Here is a 7,936-nt window from a genome sequence, read left to right as displayed (position 1 = left end):
ACACCAGGAAACATGGCGGCCAAACGGCGAGTGTTTCACGATAATCGTAAAAAAGACATAAATTTTCCCACCTTGGGTTTTTTTTTTTTCGTCCTTGATGGAAACCTATAATTGATAATTTAGCTTTATATTTTATTCATAGACGAGTTACACAAGAACTTTTGGAAATAATGCTTGCTGAAGACAACAGCAGAGGTGAAGAGTCGGAAAGCGGCAGCGACAGTTCAGACGATGATGATCTGGAGTTGCTACTGCTTCAAATGTTTTCACCCTAAGAGAACTCGGTCCCCACGTTAACTACCAAGACATAAGCGAAGATGATTTTCAGAGTTTGTTCAAGTGAAATTTGTCGTAATTAATTAATTCTCGTATACCTTACCTTTCGAGTATTCAAATCGCCCGCCATTTTAAATTTCACCCGCGCACGTCAACAGTGAGTGAACGCCTTCGTGTTTAAGCTTCATCTCACGCGATCTCGTGATACAGACGTCTGGACGAAACTTTCGAAACGATTGAATCAACTGAGGCCGAAAAAAGCCAGTTCACTACAAAGCAAACCCAACCACGGCCAATTTAAACTAAACCAGCTCGTGGCATAACATTAAAAAGCCAAGTCACATCAAAACGAATCACCACGGAAAATGTAAACTAAACCAACTCACGTACGAAAAAGCCAATTTGCATCAAACAGAAATAAATTGAATCAGCTCACTGTAATGTCACGTGATAGTTGTTGACCAACGGGATGCCAGATGGGACATGTGCTCAGGTACATGTCAGGCTGTACTCTGAACTGACAGGGATTAAAAGTATCGTTTATAATAAAACCCGTTTGTTGCGGTATAAAGCCAAAACGTTACATGGCGTCAGGAAGCGGTTGGAACTCTCGCGTTCGTTTGGTTAACAACGTCATTTAAACGTCAACCCTGGCCAACAACGAGTCTAGCAAGCGATTGAAACATGCCCGCCAATCCACCGGATGAGGGAGGACATCCCGTATAAGCTATTCAAGCACCGATATTTACCAGTAACCTCCCGGTCCCGCCAAACATTGAATTATCTGGAAACCTTGCTAATAATTGGAAGCAGAGGAAGCAGGTTTGGAGTGCTTACGAATTAGTCACGCGTCTCAATGAGCAGACCGACGAGTATCGAGTTGCTGCATTTATCACATACATTGGTTCAAAAGCGCTCGCTATTCACAATGGCCTTCCGTTACAGAGTGAAGACGAGATGAAGAATTTAGCGAAAACCCTAGAATTATGGGAATCCTATTGCCTCGGAAAAACGAACATTTTATATGAAAGGTACCGTTTCAACAATCGTAATCAAGACGTCAGTGAATTGATCGACACATACGCATCAAATTTGAGATCTCTCTACGACACGTGCAACTTTGGAGCGCTTAGTGAGGAAATGATAAGAGACAGGATCGTCTGCGGAGTTCGTGACAGCAGTTTAAGAAAGAAACTACTACAAGTACCTGAACTTACACTGGACAAGTGTATAGACATGTGCCGCAGCGCCGAAGCCACGTCAACTCAAATGGAAGCCATGTCAGCGCGAAATTCACACGTACCACCATCCCCTGAGGTGAACTTTATCAAAAAGCCGTCGAAGAGCGCGGATAAATCACCCTTTGCAAAAGATTGCCGATTTTGGGGTCAAACACATGAGATGGAGAGATCAAAGTGTCCAGCTTTTGGGAAAGTTTGCTTTATTTCTCAAAGAGGGAATTATTTTGCCTTGAAATGTTCTCACAAAAAAAAAAACCACATAAGCCAAAGAAACCTCCGCAAAGGTATTCGATGAGTCAGTTTGACTTCGAGGAAAGTGAAGAGGAAATTCTCTCCTTATCCTGCTCCGCAGAACAAATCAACGTCGTGGATAACCACTCAACATCCTGGCCACTATGAGGGTTAGTGGGAAGGACGTGAGCACGTTAATTGACTCAGGTGCATCCTGCAATGTTCTCCCCATCAAATATGTCCCCAAAGGAAATGTGGTTGAGAAATCGAGTCACACCATTAAGATGTTCTCAAAGTCAACCATGTCAGCCGTTAGTAAAACCAAAACCCCCCTTGCTAATCCGAAGAACATGGAAAGCTATCATCGATTTTACCAGTGTTGATGGCAATTTTACTCCATTACTTGGTCTGGAAACTGCTCAGCAGATGAAGCTACTGGTCGTGCTAACGCAGAACATTCTGTCGATTAGAGAGGAAACATCGTTCTTTCATGCTGAAAAGCTTAAGTTCACAAGAGATACCGTGCTGAGTGAATATCCAGACGTCTTTGGAGAAGAGTTGGGCTGCATGGAAGGTAAAGTACACCTTGAAACAGACCCAAATGTCGCTCCCACAGTTATGCCGCCACGTCGTGTACCTGTTGCGCTTGAAAAATGAACTTGACCAGTTAACTCAGAGGAAAGTGATCAGCCCTATTGAAGAACCTACAGATTGGGTTTCAAGCATGATTGCAGCCAAGAAGCTAGACGGGAACATTCGTTTGTGCATTGATCCCCATCACCTAAACCTAGCCATAAAACGAAGCCATTATTCTCTCCCAATCATTGAAGAAAGGCTGATATAGTGCCTTGTCGGCACTAATCACTTTAAGTCTTTCTTTTTTGATCCCGTCGTTCCATCCGAGGTGGACTTGGAAATCTTGGCTATACCCAGTAATAAAGTATATGGCCTATATTCTTGCCCGGTTCATCTTCTAAAATCTGGGCGCCATATCCTTTCTTCACTCTTAGCTGCCATGATGAATAAGTCTATCTCAACGGGTATTTATCCCCATCTTTTGAAGCATGCCAAAGTAATTCCTATCTACAAATCGGGAGACGAAACTGATCCATGTAATTACCGCCCAATTTCCCTCCTTTCTGTCTTCAATCGATTATTTGAGAAATTGATGGCTAAACGTCTTAAATCACATTGCGAAAAAAATGGTATCTTTTTTACTTCTCAATATGGATTTAGAGACAAGTGTTCAACCCAACATGCAATTTTAGATATCTTAAGCAAAATTCAAACTAATATTGATGCAAAGTTATTCTCTTGTGGTATTTTTATTGACCTAAAAAAGGCATTTGATACGGTGGATCACTCAATCTTACTGCACAAATTATATCATTATGGAGTCAGAGGAATAATTAATAATTGGTTCTCTTCGTACTTGTTGAACAGGAACCAGTCGACTCAAATTGGTTCAACCGTATCGAATATAGAAGAGATAGTTTGTGGTGTCCCTCAAGGGTCTGTACTTGGCCCCCTTCTCTTTTTGATTTATGTTAACGACATTTACCGTTGCTCCCAGATTTTTGAGTTTTACCTATTTGCTGACGATACTAACTTGCTTTATTCAAACAAAGATCTTAAGGATCTTGAAAAAGTTGTTAATGATGAACTCGCAAAAGTGGGTGACTGGTTGGACGCAAACAAACTTTCTCTTAACACTAGTAAATCTAACTTTGTTATTTTCCATCCTTACCAACGCAAATTGGACTACATAGTTCACTTGAAAATTTATAATAACGATCTTAAAAAAAGTGTATCTCTAGAACAAAAAACTTTTGTGAAATATCTAGGAATTCTGATAGATAATAACCTCTCTTGGAAGTATCATATTGATTATATCTCATCTAAAGTTAGTAAAGGAATTGGTATAATTGCCAGTTTAAGACATCTTGTCCCATTTGCCACACTTCTTAACATCTACCGCTCCTTAATTGAACCCTATATCTCTTATGGTCTTATTGCCTGGGGACAAGCTGCTAACACTCATTTAAATAAGGTTCTCATTTTACAAAAACGTGCTCTACGACTAATGTATTTTGCGGATAGCAAAACTCATAGTGCCCCGCTATTTGTTAACTCCAGAATCTTACCAATAACTATGCTCTATTCTCATTTGGTTTCCACTTTGATGCATGACATTGATAATCACCGTGCCCCGTCTAATATTTCTATGCTCTTTCTCCACTCCAAGCAGGTTCATCACCATTTCACAAGATTTTCAGCAACGGCTAATCTATACGTTAAAGCGTCTAGAACTAACCAACTTTTATTTTCTTTTGCTAGAATAGGTGTAAGATTGTGGAATAGCATCCCAAAAGAACTTCGTATTAAAAACAGAACCCCGTTTAAGCGTGAACTTAAAAATCGCCTGTTAAAACTTTTGGAAAATGAGGAGATGAATGTTGATATACGCTGCTCAGAAATTTGTAAATATCTCTTGATAAAGTAACTCTTCGTTTAAGTCTTGTTCAATTGTATTATATATCTTGATAACTTTGCAATTGATTATTTAATTATTCAACGGACTTAATTTTATTTTATTTTATTTAACAATTGTATTTTTATTTAATGATTATCTTTGTTTAATTGTATCGGTATGTGATCATTAGCAGAGACAGCACTTGTTTTAGAAGGGTGGCCCGCCTAGAATAGCTTGCTAATTGCGGGTCACCTAGGACTGTGATAATATTGTATTGCTAACAAATAAATAAATTGAAATTGAAATTGAAATTGAAATTGACAGTTTCGAAAGAAACTGTTTGGGGCTGCGTCGGTGGTAGTAACGAAATAATTTGGATATATCAACAAAGTTGAAATGGTAAATTGGCCACCGTAACGATTACAAAAGCTGACGTTTCGAGCGTTAGCCCTTCGTCGGAGCGAATAGAGGAATTGTGGGTTGTGTGTGCTTTTAAAGGCAGAAAATGGAGCTACGTTATTGGTGGGAACATGGCAACGAGAAAAACACGAATAAATTAGTGGAATGAAAAGTGTTCGTTGATCCCTGTGGGATTTAGACTGCCGGTTTGAAAGATGAGCTTTTGTTCAAGAGTTTTACGGCTTTCCGTGCAACCTAGGTGTAAGGAAAGACCGCAGATTGCCATATGTTGCTTAGAATGATTAGGTAAATTAAAATGTCTAGCGACTAGTTTCGATGTGTCCTTGTCATTCTTTTCCACGTCTCGAAGGTGTTCTCGGAATCGGTCACCTAGTCTTCTGCCTGTTTCGCCGATGTATATCTTTTTGCAATAAGTGCAAGTTATGCAATAGATTACATTGGCGGAGGTGCACGTGAAGTGATCGGTGATCCTAATGGATCGTTTAGGTCCCGATATTTTATCAGTGTTGTGAATGAAAGAACACATTTTGCATCGTGCACGCATTTAAAAGTGTCTCATTGGTCATAAGTCTTAAAAGAACTTCTGACCAAAAATTGCCTATGTTTTTGTCGCGTTTGAATGAAACGAGTGGAGCCTGCGAATAGATAGTGCTTGTCTCTGGATCGTTTTGAAGTAATTCAAAGTTTTTAAGAATGATGGATTTAACTGAGTGGTTGTGAGGGTGAAACGTGAGAGTGAATGGAATGCGGCCGGAATCTTCCTTATGCGACGTTTGTAGTGCTGAATGTCGATCAATAAGTTGGGCGCGGTGGTAACCCGCTTGAACGACAGAAACAGGGTAAGCACGTTTATCGAGAAAGTGGCACATGGACTCTCATTTGTGGTGGAAATCAGAGGCATCACTACATAAACGACGAAGTCTTAGAAACTGAGAAAAAGGAATGGAATTCTTAACGTGAGATGGATGCGAATACGAATATAACAAGTAATTATGCGAGTCTGTAGGTTTGTAATACGCACTAGTGCATAAACCGTTACCCTCAATTGAAACTTTGATGTCTAAAAAGGATGAAGAATTGTCAGAAATTTCCCAGGTATATTTCAGGGCCTGGTGAAAAGAATTGACTGCGGTTATGAATTGAGTGAGCTCCTCTCTGGTAGAGGAGGTGGCGCCGATACAGTCGTTGATGTAGCGACCGTAGAGTTCAGGTTTGGACCCGTTGTATTCGCTGAAAAATTGATGTTCGACAAAACCTACAAAAAGATTGGCATAGCTAGGTCCCATTTTGGTGCCGATGGCTACACCATTGGTTTGTTTGAAGAAGTTGTTTCCGAATGAAAAACAATTGAGTGTGAGCACTAGTTCGGCTAAGCGTAGTAGTATATCAGATTTAGGTTCCTTATCAGTACGTTGATCAAAAATGTTTAAGGGCCAGATGGCCTTCGCCATTGGGAATGACAGTGTATAGAGACGTAATATCCATGGTGAAAATTGAATCGACTGAGGCTTTCAGACTTCTATGTCTGCCAACAACGGACTGTGTGTCCTGGAATGAAGGCCTTGCTCATTTTACTACGGAGGCTTACGTACCCAAACAGATGGTGTGAATTAACACATATGTTTGGCAGGCCACATTGAGTTTCTTTTTTCGAACTTACAGAGATCATTTTCATGTTAATTTTTCTCATTAACATTTTAGATTCGTACAGACATTCATGGGAGATTTGGTAATCTTTTACATAATTTGGATCATGTGTGGCTGAATCCACAGGCGTTTGCTAGGACCATTTTTGACAAGGAATTCCCACTTAGAGACTGCTGGGGTTTTATTGATGGCACTGCCAGACCAATTTGCAGGCCAGTGAAGAACCAACGAATAATGTTTTCTGGCCACAAGAAAACCCAGAGTGTAAAATTTTAGGTATGTCAGAATTTTAAGGCTAGACAGCAATTTGTTTGTTAGACAGGCATTGTTTACTTATCATTCTTGTTTCCTCTACACTTGATTGTACACAGTGGTGAATGAAATGGTGATGTGTAGATCATGCAGACTTGCTCTGTGCAACAGCTGGATACTAATTTTTTCTTTGTTCTTGTTTAATCTGCCATAACTTTCAATCTACAAGATTTTTATTCAAACAACCTATGATACACCCTTGAACATCTGTAGTGTCTGAGCATGCAACTGAGACTAGCTTTAATTCCTCTAATTAACAAATTGAGCTTGGTTTAGCATTGCCTGTACTCCTATCGACAACAAGTATGTGTCATCACAGTGGTCAAAATGTTGTGGACTCACAAGGCACAACCAAGTGAGTCCACAACAAGTCTTGACCACTGTAATGACAAGTATCATTGTCAATAAGAGCACAGACAACGCTAAACCACATTCGATTTGTTTTTTACCACAATATCTTGACTAATAAGGAAAATGCTATTTTTTCGGAGCACAAGCTCAAAAAGGCATTGTGTGACATGTTGACGCCAGCAGTGTTGTCTGGACTCTTAGCGACAACAGGAAATTAGCCAATTAGATTGCGAGGCTAGTACCAATTGTGGCAAAATATGTAATATAAAGTAAAGTAGAGAAATTACATTTGGTTTCTGCTATTAATGTTTCAGTCTGTGGTAGCACCAAATGGACTAATTTGTCACTTATTTAAGCCATTAGGAGGACGTTGCCATGATGCATTTATGTTGCGTGAAAGTGGTCTGCTTCAAGAGCTGGAGAGAAAAATGAACAATGCCAATGGTGATCCTTATGTTATCTATGGGGATCCTGATTAACCTGTCAGGAGGCATATTCTAGCCCCATTTAGGAATATACAGCTTACACCAGCCGAACAAAATTTCAACGAAGCTATGAGTGCTGTGCGAACAAGTGTAGAATGGGGATATGGGAAGATAGTAAAATATATTGCATTTGTAGACTTCTAATAACTTGAAAGTTCTTTTGCAACCAGTTGGTAAGGTTTATATTGTAGCTGCTTTGTTGGCAAACTGCCACACTTGTCTATATGGCTCACAAACAGGCCAATTTTTTTAATCTTGATCCCCCGAAGCTTGAAACTTATTTCAACAATTGCTAGTTTAGATAATTAAACAACAATGTAGATGTAAGTTAATGCACAGTAGTATGTGACCATGCAGTTCTGTTAAATAATAGTTTTCTGAAAACAGACTGTCTGACGGATATTTGAATAGCAATCCATGTTAGATAGAATGAGCATACACAACTGAACTATGTAAATGTTAAGAATTCTTAATAAAGTTCCATGCAGCGTGAAAAGTTT

General features: G+C 39.6%; 1 pseudogene; it reads left to right on the top strand.

Annotated features, from left to right (window-relative positions):
* Positions 1–7,112: 7,112 nt before the first annotated feature.
* LOC111338497 (uncharacterized) lies at positions 7,113–7,732 on the top strand (annotated as a pseudogene).
* Positions 7,733–7,936: the final 204 nt, after the last annotated feature.

Source organism: Stylophora pistillata, chromosome 7 (assembly GCF_964205215.1).
Source record: "Stylophora pistillata chromosome 7, jaStyPist1.2, whole genome shotgun sequence".
Lineage (NCBI taxonomy): Eukaryota > Metazoa > Cnidaria > Anthozoa > Scleractinia > Pocilloporidae > Stylophora > Stylophora pistillata.
The sequence above is the reverse complement of the archived record's forward strand: the minus strand, read 5'-3'. Positions and strand labels throughout refer to the sequence as shown.